Raw genomic sequence first — 15,856 nt, forward strand, 5'->3', positions numbered from 1 at the left:
TTAGTTGCACCTGCCCCACACAGTGAGGATTTAAGCAAGGGAATGCAATCAAACTGTAGTGATTTTGGAGTAAGCATTCTTCGTAATTCAGGAATTATCTGGACCATAAACCTTTACATCTGCAACAACAAGACAAAAATGAACTAAAACAGCTCTTGTCTCCAGATGTTTCTACACGAGCAAACAAAATCTACCATGAGGCTGAAATTGTAAAATCCAAATCTCTAAATCAGCATCCATACAGGATGAACCCTCTCAACAGGAATGTTTGAAAAACATAAATTCAGTATTTGTTGGCGAATGATTTTATAGAAATGAGTAAAAGTGGAGTTTGCCATGTATAATTGTATAGAAACCAGATAATACTTTTCGCATGTGCACAGGCAATAGAAAGTTGAACAGTGTGACGAAACCAGATTCATTTTCATTGTTGAGGATCAACGACTTCATCGATAACATATGAAATGCAGAGTATGTCACTAAATTTGACCTTTTGAAAGGATTCTGATAAATTGCACTGAGGAAAAGGGCACAGAAAATTTCGGCATTCACAACTCCAGTGATGCCGTTTGAGATAAAAGATTCTCCTTATACTTTTCAACGTTTAATGAACTTGGTTGCATCATTACATCTGGTCTAGATAATTGTGACACTCACATCGATGATATCCTCATCTACAACGACATCTCGAAAGATCATTTAAAGACACTTCGGAAATCTTTAGACAGACTCACTCATACAAATTTGACAATAATTAAATAGAGTGAGTTTTGGCTTGCTTGTGTTACATTTCTAGGACAAATCCTGACACATAAAGCAGTTAAACCTATAGATGCTAAGGTCAGACTATCTCTCAATTCCATGTAAATTCAAGTGAACTGATGCAAATTTTATGGGTATGGCTAGATACTATTGGAAATTTTGCTCCAACTTTTCCATAATTATTGAACCCCTGATCACTTCGTTAAGTATGAAGTATCATTGGTCTGAAGAATGTCGAGAACCTTTTGATATGTTAAAGGCCATTCTTAGGAGTGCACAGATCTTTCAGTTCCAAATTTCAATCAATCATTTAAAATGGCTGTTGATGTAAGTGATTTTCATGTTGGTGCAGTATTGAGTCAAGAAGACAAAATCGTGTAGTTCATCCAATGTGCTAGATTCGTAAGAAATTAAACAAGTTCAAGGGAAATTAATCCACAGTCGATAAGGAATGTTGGCTGGCTTTGCAATACGTTGAAGCGTATATTAGTTCAGCTCCTTCTCTAATTATTGTGTTTAGTGATCATAACCCTGTTACTTTCATTGGCAAGATGAAAAGCAGAAATCAAAGATTGTTATTGTGGAGTTTGATGTTTCAATAATACAATATTGGCATCAGGCACATCACCGGAAAAGATAATCTCATAGCATAGGCACACTCATGTGCATGGTAATATTGTATTTTTCATGCATACTTGTTGTCATTCATAAGATTTCATCTTATATAGATTTTGATCACATGAATATTTTACTAATAGTTTAAAGAAAGTTTTATTGTTAAAATCTTTCGTTTGCATTACGATGGTAGGTATTACAAAACTTGTTGCTTCTAACTTTTTTTATTACTTGTTTTAAGAGAATGTATTCGTAATTACGCAATGCTGTTGCTTTGTTTCTCACTCTTTATATGTATAAACTGAACAGAAGTTTTCTTTCCATCATTTGATTAACGACATTACTGTTACAACTTCAAAAGGGAAGAAAATTTCTGTAACGAAATATTTTTACTGTAATATATATTTTGTGCACATTGCAACCTTTCCATGACTATCACCTGTCTTGATTTACTGTCGTGATATGTTACACTTCCTGTCTTGCTGATCTCACCAGCTTTTAAGTTTTGTACAAAATCTGGTAAAATCAGACATTTTTTTTTATCATAAGCTAGACATAATTGAAGCCTTACAATAATATTATAGTGGTTTTAAGGTGTGTATGATGATGTGGTGAAATAATGAGGCGGTGTTAAGGTGTGGATGATGATATGGTGAAATATTATAGTGATTTTAAGATTTTATGGTGAAATATTAAAGGCGTTTTAAGATGTATATGATTATTTGGTGAAATATTAAAGGAATGTTAAGGTGTGTATGGTGATATGGTGAAATATTATAGTGGTTTTAAGATGTATATGATCATATGGTGAACTATTAAATGCGTTTTAAGGTGTACATAATGATGTGGTGAAATATTAAAGGAGTTTTAAGGTGTGTATGATGATTTGGTAGGTTTCATGTCTTGTTTGTCTCACATGCTAAGTGTGTGTGTGTGTGTGTGTGTGTGTGATTTGGATTTTTAACATAGCTTTAACAATTTTCCAGTCATATCGCTACGATGTCTGCAGTATGGCAATTTAGTGATTTATAGGACTGGGACATGTAGCATAATGTCTCACCCAGTCACATTATCCTGAAACCAGCACGACCAGTACTAACACTATCCTCTTAATACTGAACGCCTAACGAGGCAGCTGTAATACCAGCTTTATAAGTCTTTGGTATGACTCGGCCAGAGATCGAACCCGCGACCACTCGCATCCGAGACGGACGCTCTAACCACTAGTCTACCGGAGTGGTCTCACGTGCTAAATAGAAATTTGACACATGCTAAGTAGAAAACATGATGCAACACTCTGAGCAATGTACATGTTTTGTTGTAAAACGATTAAAACGTGACGTGTCTTCTGCATGTTATTCTGCATTTGAGTCAACTTTTGCAATAACACTACCACAGGTACATAGCTTATACGCAGACATGGTAGGAGTTCATGTTTTGTCTGTGTCGTCCGCTTCGGCATTAGGCATACTTCACCGTTGTGGCCAATGTTAAATTTGTTTAATGCCAATTGTTATGAATTGACCACATTTTCTAACATATATTGGATACGGTCACGTGGTACTGACCTGGAAATTTTTACACACCGATAAATTCTGAGGACTACTTTTGATTCCTTGTTTTAAGGTCATTTATGTAAGTTTTCTCTATATCAACGCATTACACCATAATAATAACAACAAGTCCCCACACATTCAACCCTCTCATTTACGACCCAAATTTATAAACCCCAGATTAAATCGCGAACTAAAAGTTAAAACATTGTAACTGCACAGACCGTCCTGCACTCCAATACTCTCACCTTTTGTCTAAGAATGTATATGACAGGCTTTACAAGCCAGTCTTCAGAAGGTAATGCATTTCGCTTTGATAACATGTTCCAGCAGCAGCTCAAGGTCATGGTCATATGAACAGTATGGGATATCACTCAAATATACACAAGTTTGCTTTTGAAAGGTCGAAATGCGCAGAAATCAGGAACAACGGATGCTAAAACATGCTTAATGTGAAAAATAGGCATGACCTGTTTATATATTATCAACAATTTAATAAACAGTTAAAAACAATAGTCATAACAATCTCCTTATATAACTGCCATCACCCACTCTGACACTCTACCATATATTACTATATAGAAATAAACCATCTTGGCTAACGAAGATGAGGCTGTGTATTCTGTCAAAAAGAAGAGGCTAATGAAAGAAAACTTCGTTCTACGTGAAAGTGAGCGCTTTTAAAAAATGAAATCTGCTGATATGATGACAGAAAGTGAATTGGAATTATAAGAAAACGATATTTCCGGTTTTGTCGTTTATCTTTAACATCAGTTTCTGGAATCGACTCAACCTGTAGGATAATCCTTCTTTATGCCATAAGAATATAATATAAAAGGAGTTAAACGAAATAGATTCCGGGAAATAACGGCAACAAATACATACAGATTAGTTGCTAAAGACATAAAAAGAAGAAAAACAATCCGTTTTGTATCTTATTTCTGATGATTCCGGAATAGTACAACAGAACGTGCTACTAGCAATCGAGCAGAAAGTGAGCCAAAGATGCAAACGGAAGTGAAGCTCTCCAAAGGAAATCAGAAAGAGTCAGAGAGACGGATTCAGTGCAAGAGCATCATGTCTTATTGACACTAACCACTGCTCTGTACGCAGTTATACCAAACACCACTTCTTTTACTTTTCCTCTCTTTGTCTCATCTGCGAAGGCTTAGTGAGATAGAGTAGTCATATTTTGGAAGGCAGTGGCAGTGTAGTTCTCAACAATATTGTTAATTTGCGTGAAACTTTGGAGTGTCGCATATATTCTACATCAGTTGCTGCATTCAAATTTTGAAATAATATCGCAATAAGACTAAAGTTTATTTCGTAATATCAAGGAGTTCCTATCATGTATTTCAAGCTTCCTTAATTAGAAAGCTTGGTTCATAATTTTTAACATCGCTGAAGTTATGCACTAAAGGATTTAATGTAAAATATCTTCTACGTCTTTTGCCGCACCAAACTGAAATTTTAGATTAATAATATTTGGGGTCTAAAAGTTCATACAGTGATCTGCTTGGAGTTCATGTCTTGCGTGTCTTGCCTGCGAAGTGAAGTAGCTTGTATCCGCATTGTGAACAACTTTTAAGTATCGTCGAAGATGTTTAGAATCACATATCTTCTCCATTTTGTACAGCATTTAAGTGAACCTTCTATACAGTATTTCCCTAGATCCAGACATTATAAACTGATATCGTACGAGTTTATGTCTTGCCTCTATCGCCTGGTTAAGCAGATGGAGTATTTGATTGTTCCAAGCAATGTTAAAGCTCTTTTTGTTAGCGTTTGTGAAAGTCTTCAACATCATTTCATGTATTTAACGGAAACACTCGTATATGCTTATATACTTTCTTGTCTTCTCTGCTGAAGCAGAACAAATTTTCTGCATCATATGCAACAATGCTAAAGTTTTGTGACAATAGTTATGAAGGTCATATTCACTAATTAACATGACACACATGCAGACGTACTTAAGAAAACTTGTTTTGATGTTACCGGCACAACGATACGCTCAATTATAGTCTCAGATGTACTATGTCCAAAACATACAGACAGTCCTGTATGCATAAAATATGGTTGTGAATTGATAATTATATGACAGTGATGTGTCCCTTTTTGCTTATAATTTTCTTCTGCCATTTCTGCTGCTAGTTATTCCTAAACACCGTGTCCGCAAACTATAAACGTTTACGGACTTATGAATTTAAGAAGCTTAATTGACGAAATTAGTTTACCAAAACGATACGTATGTTTATTCCAGACGATAATTATTGTAAAGCAGCAGTTTTCATCTGACTTAATCTGGGTTTGGTATAGATACGCGTCATGATAAAAAGAAAAATTAAATTGAAATTGTTTTGATAACTTCATGGCGTCCTCGGTATTAAATTGTATTTGACTGGGTGTGTTTTATTTCTCAACGTATTGGACTCTGGCCTATATTTTAATCAAATTGTGAAGAATTTATTTATAGCAGAGTGCGTAGTGATGGTAAAAAGATAATCTGAAATTACATATATGTTTTCTGTATATCATACAGTAATTCATCTAAATCTTTCAGGAAATTTTATTTCCTCCTGAAGAATAATTAAGTAAATTTGTATATATTCATAATAACATTGAGCTCTTAGTTTGATAACTTCATGGCGTCCTCGGTATTAAATTGTATTTGACTGGGTGTGTTTTATTTCTCAACGTATAGGACACTGGTCTATATTACAATCAAATTGTGAAGAATTTATTTATAGCAGAGAGTGCGTAGTGATGGTAAAATATAATCTGAAATTACATATATGTTTTCTGTACATCATACAGTAGACCATCTAAATCTTTCAGGAAATTTTATTTCCTCCTGAAGAATAATTAAGTAAATTTGTATATATTCATAATAACATTATGACCTTAGTTTTTTATATTTTTTATTAGATTCCTCTTACACAGCAAACTTTTCTTAGTATCGTATTATTCGTATTTCATTGTAACGTGGATAAGATAATTACAAGATCTCATCTTAATATTGTTACACGCGCAGGGGTATTTACTTGACCGAGCGGTTGTCAAACCCTGCTCGATTCTCGCTTGAAGTCATAAGTTTACCCCGACTTTCCAAAGACTTCCATACAACTTCAGTTGTAAATTAGAAAGCCCGACGTGTCCATTCTATACCTAAATTTCACTCTACTTAATGCAAGACCACAGATAAAACAATCTGCCAAATATATATCAACAGCACATCTCCATGTTTTATCTTCATCATGTTTCCGTACCGCCAATCGTTGAAGTCTTAGAAACTATACGAGTATCCCATAACACTGGGGGCCGAGTGGCCGAGTGGTCTAAAGCTCTCTCCGTTACGGATCACTGCCATCTCACCTCTGTCTGCGTGGGTTCGAGTCTAGGATTCGGCCAATGTGGGTATGTGAGAAAGCTTGCCAGTAGCTTCTCGTGGGTCGGTGGTTCTTCCCGGGGTTTTTCCGGGTTCTTCCTCCACCATTAATACTGGCCGCCATGCATAGCCTATCGTGTGCTGAAAAATGGCGTTAAACCCCACAACAACAACAACAACAACCTAACACTGGGAACTATTTTAACTCTGCCACCTTAGGCCAGTCAATGTATGCTTTCCAGGCACATTTCGCCAATAAAACTGCACCACATTTGTCCCCATGGCGACATAAACGGTATCTGCCAAGTCCCTACTTATTTATTCCCTTGTGTAATTTACCGGTTTCCTACCGTAGATACTGCCACTGCAGTCCACCACCAATGTACACCACTAGATTTTAACATGGACTATCTTACGACAGGGACATTCATTCGGTTTTGGTCTGAATTCACTAGTTGTGAACGATGGCATCATGGAAACTCACATTCACTTCACTCCGTGACGTTTGCTCCTAATAATTGGCTAATTATTTCGGGCTAGGAACATTTATATTGCGCCGAATTCAAATAATCACACAAGTAATCACACAAATCTAACAATTCCTTAAAACGGGGCGCTATAACAAAATGCGCATACTCCATATTTATTACAATATATACTTTAGATGATATTTGCAAAATTGTTATTTTCTGCTTTTCCTATGTGTATAGTCAGTCTTCCCTTTTCAAATTCAAGGCTATGATCAGACAATCCTAATTTCCTCAAATATATTAAGTATTTTGTTAATGGAGACACGACGTTATTCTTGTTCCAATAATGTTCTGAATGCGCAATTAAATATAGTTTATGATATAGCTTGTAGGAGGAATAACATTCCGGAGTACATAATTCTTCACCTCCTTGAAGAAATGTAGACTGGTTCACATAAAATGAAACCAGTGCATATATAACAGATTTTTAATATTACGAGCATTTTACAATCAACATTTAATAGGATCTCTCTCTCTCTCTCTCTCTCTCTCACACACACACACACACACACACATATATATATACTCTAAATAACTGAGCTATAGATTAATTCTTAGACAAAGACAGTTATCGAAATTTACACAGAATATAAACACTGGAATATTATTTTCTGTGATTCAATAAAGAACTGTTGGTACGTCAGTACGAAGTTGACCACAGCATACGTCACAGCCTTCCATTTGGGATTTCATCCGGATTCAAACTCAGTTTCATTAGGACTTTTTGTTACTATGACTTCTATTTTTTAATTCTTGGATTATGTTTATATTGTTTTTTTTGGATTTGATTCGTAAAACCGTAAAAAAGAAATTTCATATTTACATAGTTTTTCTAGGGAAATAAATTATTTGTTAAATTTTACAAAGCTTGTTGTCTTCATTCTTTTCTTGTTGCAAGAAAACTTGGTTGCTCGTAATCATTTATAATAATAATAATAATAATAATAATAATTTAACGAGGATAACACATTTTGGTTAGTAAAGATCCATCTTCCTGTTGGTTTTCAACGTATCAACCAGTTATATTATTAAACAGGCACTTACGCACGCTGAGTATACTCTTTAATGCAATCATACATATTTCAAAGGGATTATTTAGTTAACTATGGTGGTTAACAGGTTCATATATGACCAATATATAAATTATTCAAGTATACACATTGATGTCAGAAGTCATTTATACACACATAGAATGAATCATACACAGATTACTTATGGATACATATATAACACACACTGCTCTTTTAGCAGATTTAATAAAGATCTTTTAGCTTTGTTACATCATAATGTACTGCCACAATATCGTTAATGAAAAGCAATTAATTTTGCTACTTTTTTAATAACATGTTAATGTTGCTGTCATACGTCAAATATGTATATGTACCATAATAATAGTGTTGCTTATTTTAACGTTCATACCATAGTTTTCACATCCTGAATTAACCTGTTTTATTTCTATGAATTAAAGCTACTGCCTTACATATCTGTCTTTCTCATCTTCATATAAAAGAGATGTAGAGTCTATGTAAGACTAGTACTGGTAATGTACTGGCATCACGTGATCCGAGATATTTATCGTAAGAAACAAATGCTATTGGTGCATTCTTGTAATATCATTTTTCAATTTCTGTCACCTTTTCACCCATTCTATATTCAATAACCCTATGATTACTTACGTCAGGGATGGGCAAAGTACGGCCCGCGGGCCGCATGCGGCCCGCCAAGGGCTTTCATGCGGCCTAGGAACAAGTCATCATTCCCACTGACTCTGTTTAGGTTACTCTGTTTATCAAATAAATGTGCTTCTTTTGAAGTTTAAGTTTAAGTTTTCAAATATTAACAACATATTAACAACTGAAAATTAATTAGATGTTATTTAAAAAAAACTTTTGTTTTTGCTATTTCAAATATTATTATTTTACTTAATGAACTATGCGGCCCGCGACAAGGTGTAAATTTGTGTATGCGGCACTTGCACTGGAAAGTTTGCCCACCTCTGACTTATCTGAACTTTCATAGCATGTTTATAACAAAGATCATAAACTTGTTTTTCTCTCTATTTCTAAAGATTTAAAACTGAGTTGTGTAGATTTGCAATATTGTTAACAACGTTTAAATTTTGCGGGAAGGTTATGAAAGTCCGATTACCGTCATAGACTGACGAGCATACGGTCATTTATCAGACGCCGTATACAGTACATTTTGTGTCTAACAGTTATACGTACAATTTGAAACTATCGAATGGCACCCCGTTATCCGAGATATGTAGACAGTCGATTTTCCTTAACGTGCAGATGGGGAGAATTATGCGTTTCGTATGGTCGTGAATTAAGCAGTATCCGACAGCAATGTTTGGCTAATTTGCTTCTAGATACTAGTGTAAAGAAGAACAACCGTGTCTCAAACGTGAAAACTATTACGGATCCGTGCATATAAGAGGTTTATTTGACGAAGCTCAATTATTGTCTCAATTAAAAAGCATGTTTCTGCCAGGTGATACCGTTTTTTTCTTTCCTCTGAACATTTGTTTGCAATTGAAGGTAAATAACTTCTTGGCATGGTTATTGTCGTTAACAAAAATTTGATTGACATTTATTTTGAGAACGCTGGAGCGTCCTTTGTATTACATTTGACTTGATAGATTTATCGATTTCCCGATCATTTTGAAAAATCTGCCCCATATTAGAATCAATTATTGAACAACATATACCAGAGTGTTTGATGATCGTAACACGATACACTGATATCTACATTTTGCATCATATCTATAATGAAGTAATCCGTATTCATGTTTCATAAAAATGTCTTTTCCTCATAAATGCGTAATAATTTAATGTTAATATTTATTTAGTCATAATTTCAATTTTTATGAATCGACGGAAATTTCTGCAATCTGACTGGATATAAGGGTAACGTGACAAGAAAAATTTGTTATACATTGGTAAATTCAGCGGACTACTTTTGGTTCCAGGTTTCCATGCAATATTATGTGAAGTTTTATCTATGCCAAAGTCGTACACCTTAATAATAACAGCAACCACACCCACCCACCTTTGTGATTTCCGACAAAATGTTCAACCCCCAGATTAAATCAGCCAACAGAAGTTAAAACAATGTCATTGTACAGTCATCCCTGTATTTCAACAATGACCCCTTTTACCAAAAAAAAAGAATATGGCAGGCTTTACAAGCCAATCTTGAGAAATTATTGCATTTTGCTTTAACAATGTTTCACCGGCTGTCATTAAAGGTCAGGGTCATATGTCGAGCAAGGGATCTCACTAAAATGGACATAATTTTGCAGTAGAAATATCAATTTCGTAGAAAGCAAGAACAACTATTGCTATAACAACACGTGCCATACGCAAGCGCAATGTTACGGAACAAATGAAATAGGCTGCATTAAACAGCATCTATCGTTTTTTTATATATCTTAAAATAATGATCATAATGAAATATCACTGGCATGACCCGCTCTGACACTCTACCCTATATTACTGTTTAATGAATAGAATCCTCTTGATTAACGAAAATCGGCCTATCTATTCTGTCGCAGTTAAGAGGCTAATACTAGAAAATCGGCCTATCTATTCTATCACAGTTAAGAGGCTAATGTTAGAAAATCGTCCTATCTATTCTGGCGCAGTTAAGATGCTAATGTTAGAAAATCAGCCTATCTATTCTGTCGCAGTTAAGAGCCTAATGTTAGAAAATTGGCCTATCTATTCTGACTCAGTTAAGAGGCTAATGTTAGAAAATCGGCCTATCTATTCTGTCACAGTTAAGAGGCTAATGTTAGAAAATTGGCCTATCTATTCTGTCGCAGTTAAGAGCCTAATGTTAGAAAATCGGCCTATCTATTTTGGCCCAGTTAAAAGCCTAATGTTAGAAAATTGGCCTATCTATTCTGTCACAGTAAAGAGGCTAATACTAGAAAATCGGCCTATCTATTCTTTCGCAGTTAAGAGGCTAATTTTAGAAGTTTCAATCGACCTAAAAGTGAATGGTTTGTGGATGAAGTCTTCTGATATAATGATAGAAAGGAAGCAAATTGGAATTATAAGGATTCGGATTTAGGTAATATTTGCACATGGATAAACATTCCAACCATGAGCATTTAATCCTAGATTAATAACAACACAGTCGTTACTTCGATACATCTCATCATATATTATTCTTATCATAGATATTCTGATATGTTTAAATCCAAATTATTGAGACATAATGATATGTATAATCCCAAATTATTAAGACATAAGACAAGGTCTTTAAATTAACGTTGGTTCTTATTTCAGTGTAATATAGACCAGATAATATAAATGTATTTCGTTTTCTAAAATACACATATTAAATGAAATTTACTGTAGTGTCATATTCTGTCATTCCCTTATGCAAAATCTGTCAACTCTTTCCAATTTATACAAACTTAATTTGCTTGTTATTTGTAATACATTTATTGCTGACAAAAATACAAGAAATAATCCAGTTTGCATGCAGAGCAGCTGAGGAGAATTATGCATATAATATGGTTTTTTACAGAGAAGGCTCCTACCTCGATTTGGCCAGGTTTATTGTTATTCCTGGTTGGATCAGTAAACACCGTGTCTCAATTTAGTCATCACTTGCATGGAACCCACAAAATGAAGAGATTTAATAGATGAAATATCGACACTTAGCAAACTGATACGTATCCCTGTCAGGCAATATTTCCTGTGTAACATATGTTTGCAATTTAAGGTGAATACGTTTATACCAAGGATATGAGCCTTGACAGGGAAATGATTGAACATTAATGAAGGACGCTCTTATTAGATTTGTCGGGTTGTATTTATTCCACAAAGTAAAAAGTATTTTCCTATAAGAATGTCTTTCTTTAATTTCAGAAAAGAAAGGGTGACTCTAATAAGAGGCTGGTGTTCCTGAGAATACGATGTAAATAGAACTGTTTGAGCATATTGGACTGTCTACATCGGGCTGTTATCGGACATAGTTGTCCATTCCTATCAATAGTTCACTCAATTGTACGGTGTCCGTTGGAGGGTAATACTAACTACCGGCAAAACAGGTCATCTCACGCACTTCTGCAAAGACGTCTACATAAAATTCACAACTTAAGTCAACACAAGCACAAGGTAAGTGTAACATGCCGAAGCGCTATGGTATTGCGAGTCATAAATCTAGCAACCGGCCAGTAAGTAAATAAAGACACTGACTTTCAAGATTTTATATATATATATATATATATATATATATATATATATATATATATATATATATATATATATATATATATATATGTGTGTGTGTGTGTGTGTGTGTGTGTGTGTAAGTATATGTATATTTAATTTCCAGTTTAATTTAGAGGATTGCGGGAAATATTTGATAAACAGACACCGTGTATATTCTAGGTGATGCTTGGAGAGTTACTCTTATATCGCGGTAATACCCCAAAAATATATTTTTACCATGGCATATACTTGTTCTAATGTTTGGAACATGATGTTCATATTGAACAAAGTGTACATCATCTGGAAAATGGATGATGTTTTCATGGCCATCATTCTGCCGCCTGTACCTTCCAACAACAGATATTTATCTGAGAGAATTAAAACAACGCATCTGTATCCACCTGTGACCGGGAAGAGGCGTTGGTATTGTCGGTAACATGTGCATGAAAGTAGATGTCGACCACTCCGCTTTAACTTCTTCAGATGATCCAAGAAAAGGTAATAAATCGTGTACAACAAGGTTTTCAAGTCAACGTATGTCAATTCCGAAAGCCATCAGCAAACTAGTACATAAACATGCTTCACATTTTGACACATATTCTGCCATTGCATAACATTATTGGACATTATCAGAGGACAAACTGGTTAATAGGTTTGTTACCGTGATAGCGATTTTAAGAAGATAATAGATTCTGTTTTGAGAACATATGGGAAGGCCATTATTTGGAAACAATGATATTTATTTTTATATATTTATAATAATTTATACGCCAGCATTCCCAACATTTTCCCAAAATCACCTGGTGATGCAGAAGTAGTAACTTGTGTTAGTATTATTCCAATTTTTATAAATGAAACGTATTTTCTGCAATACGATTGGCTGCAAACGGTCACGTGATACTGGTCTGGAATTTTTTACACATCGATACATTCTGGGACTGCTTTTGGTTTTTGTACTGTTTGCAATATAAATAAACATTGCAGACACATCATTATGAAAAGATTGTTTCATCTCTTAAATTTTTTATTAAGCAAATAAATATAAATTATACCCTTTTTATTCTTTTTCAAATATTCTTTGATTGAAATGCATAGTTTACAATTTGGCCTTCGTCTGCTACATAGTGGCGCAAAATGGCCGATTACGGTGATTTTTCACTGGAATTTTCGGCGGAATTCTTTTAACAATTAGATGACAAGGAGTTAAAAGAAATAATAGCAGCGATTGAAGCAGATGAAGATGGACTTGACGAGAATGTGATGGATGTTACAAACGCTGAAAATAAAACAGAACAACAGAGATTAATAAATTCCCTCACACAACACCCCATGACCTCAGTCACCCTAGCCATACACAACAACAACAATAATAGCGTGGGAACTAGGCCAGTCAATTTTGAGGCCTCTGGGGGATATAAACCAAGATACAAGAAATTATCTGAGGAGGACTTAAAATCTATTGAAATAAATCAGTACTAAGAGGCTATTAAACGAAATACAAAATGGGGCATTGGCATTTTCAATGGTAATTTTTTTATTTTAAGTTTGGTTGCTTTTTCAAAAACGTGGGTGGGTGTTGGTGGCATGGTGTGAATATGACCACTTACACAAAAATAAAAACAAATATTTATGAGACCATTATTCAAAGACTGAATAAAGTTTTAAAATAGTAAAACTACCATCTCAATCAATGTGACTTAACACCATTGAAAAAATACATATCATCAATAAAGGTGATTGTTTTGCTAATTTAAATTATTTTGGATGTGCAGTCAATAATTCCTTCCATCACTCCTGCACTCAACTATGCAGCCAAATAAAACATGTGGCTGATAAATAGCCAACCATGATCATTTAATCCTATAGTAACGTGTATTAGATAGGCAAACGATAGGTGGCGCTATGCAGAAAAATACCGAAAACATCGAATACCGTGACACTATAGGAGGCTGCCATACAAGAAAGTGCATGAAAACATGTTAGTGTATTTCCGGTGCACGAAACAGTTCAAACCTTTATCTCGCTTGATGCAAATTTGAAAATATGTGCTAAGAATGAACCATCATGAAATTTTATTTAATGCTATGTGTTGCCCAAAAATCGCTGGTATACAATCCCAAAACGTAGCATAACCACTTTAAGAAGATAGATATGTCGTTCTTACCTCATTTCATATTTATCTTGTCATGGGTTCTTACAAAAGTGACAATGGTGAATGCAAGCATTAATTGTGTTGACCATACATGCTACTATGCTTGGAACTTTGTAAACAACAACAACTAAAACCCCAATTGTACCTATTTACTTTGTGCCTATGGTGATTTAAGTACACGTACGTCACTTGTACCTATTTACTTTGTGCCTATGGTGATTTAAGTACACATATGTCACTTGTACTCTCTTGATAACTTTCTGAGTTACCTCTGTTTGTTTAGTATAGCATTTATAATGAATTCTGACAAACGTTTCACGAGGTCAGTAGATGATGGGTCCTTAATTGTGTTTTTTAAAAGTGGTTCATGAACATAATGTCAAGTATGAAAAGTGGATATTAAAAACACTTTCATTACCAACATTGTTTTAGATTTCCATAATTTGTGAATTCAGATGACCGCAATATGATTGAAGCAGACAAGACGTGATTTGGAACAACGCACGAAAATACCAGAATTGGACACCTTCCCCCAATAACAACAAAAATTTGATGGTATATATTTGTGTGACATTCCTAGGTGAGTGTTTGTGAAATTTCGGTCTCTGTTCTTTGTCTATCAATTCAGCCATTTCATAACTCTTGGAGCACAAATACATTTAAGTAAAGTTTTGGGCGTTGATCTGCATAAGTTCATTTTGTTTCAGATATAATTTATTTCCTCAAATTCTAAAAATTAAAAATACATATATATACGTTTAAAGGTATAGCTTGTTAGATACATGGGTAAGTACACATATAAATGGATTTATAGAAAAAATAAGAGGATGTATATATTTCTGCAATGAGAAGATATTGCAGACAAGCTTTCTTTCCTTCGTTTGCAAGAATCACCCGTAAAACTAACATTTATATCAATTTATAAATCATGCAATGATCGTCATAATCCATCCGGGTTACATCCCTTTTACATCCCTGTTACAACTTTAGTGTTTATATTTAAAGCTGTAACTTAAATGATCTGTACACAGGACAAAGTTTGAACGTGACCAAGAAAGTTACAGAGTAATGTAAATGAACTGCACACAAAAGAGGTTAGAATTTGACCAAGAAAGTCACAGAACAATATATATGAACTGTACACAAAACAAATTTGACCTTGGCCAAACAAGTCACAGAACAATGTAAATGAACTGTACACAAAACGAATTTGAACTTGGCCAAGAAAGCCACAGAATAATTATGAAACTGTTTTCCACGTGGAATATAGATTGTACATGTAGATTTATTATCAATGCTGGATCAAGAAATATTATTTGTGGAAGACGTTCGTAGACAAAGAGTCGAGAAGTCCGTGCGACCATAGGTGCCCAGTGGTGAAACGACTGCATTTTAAGCGTTTCCAGGGCAGAATCTTAACCAAACTCTTTTGGGAGGCTACCAGTCATTTTCGGAGTGGAGGGCGCATTATGGGACCATCTATCTCACACCTCCACCCTTGGATCCGCTCCTATATTTTACACCTTATAAAGGTATAAAACGAAGATGTGTGTAGCTATGTTCTGAAAACATCATTTGAATTGCAGATTCCGTAATAGCTCTGTGATATAAAAGCAGTTGAATAAGACTAT

The sequence above is a fragment of the Sinohyriopsis cumingii genome, chromosome 4, assembly GCF_028554795.1.
Source record: "Sinohyriopsis cumingii isolate HCF-2022 chromosome 4, ASM2855479v2, whole genome shotgun sequence".
In the NCBI taxonomy this organism is placed as follows: Eukaryota; Metazoa; Mollusca; class Bivalvia; order Unionida; family Unionidae; genus Sinohyriopsis; species Sinohyriopsis cumingii.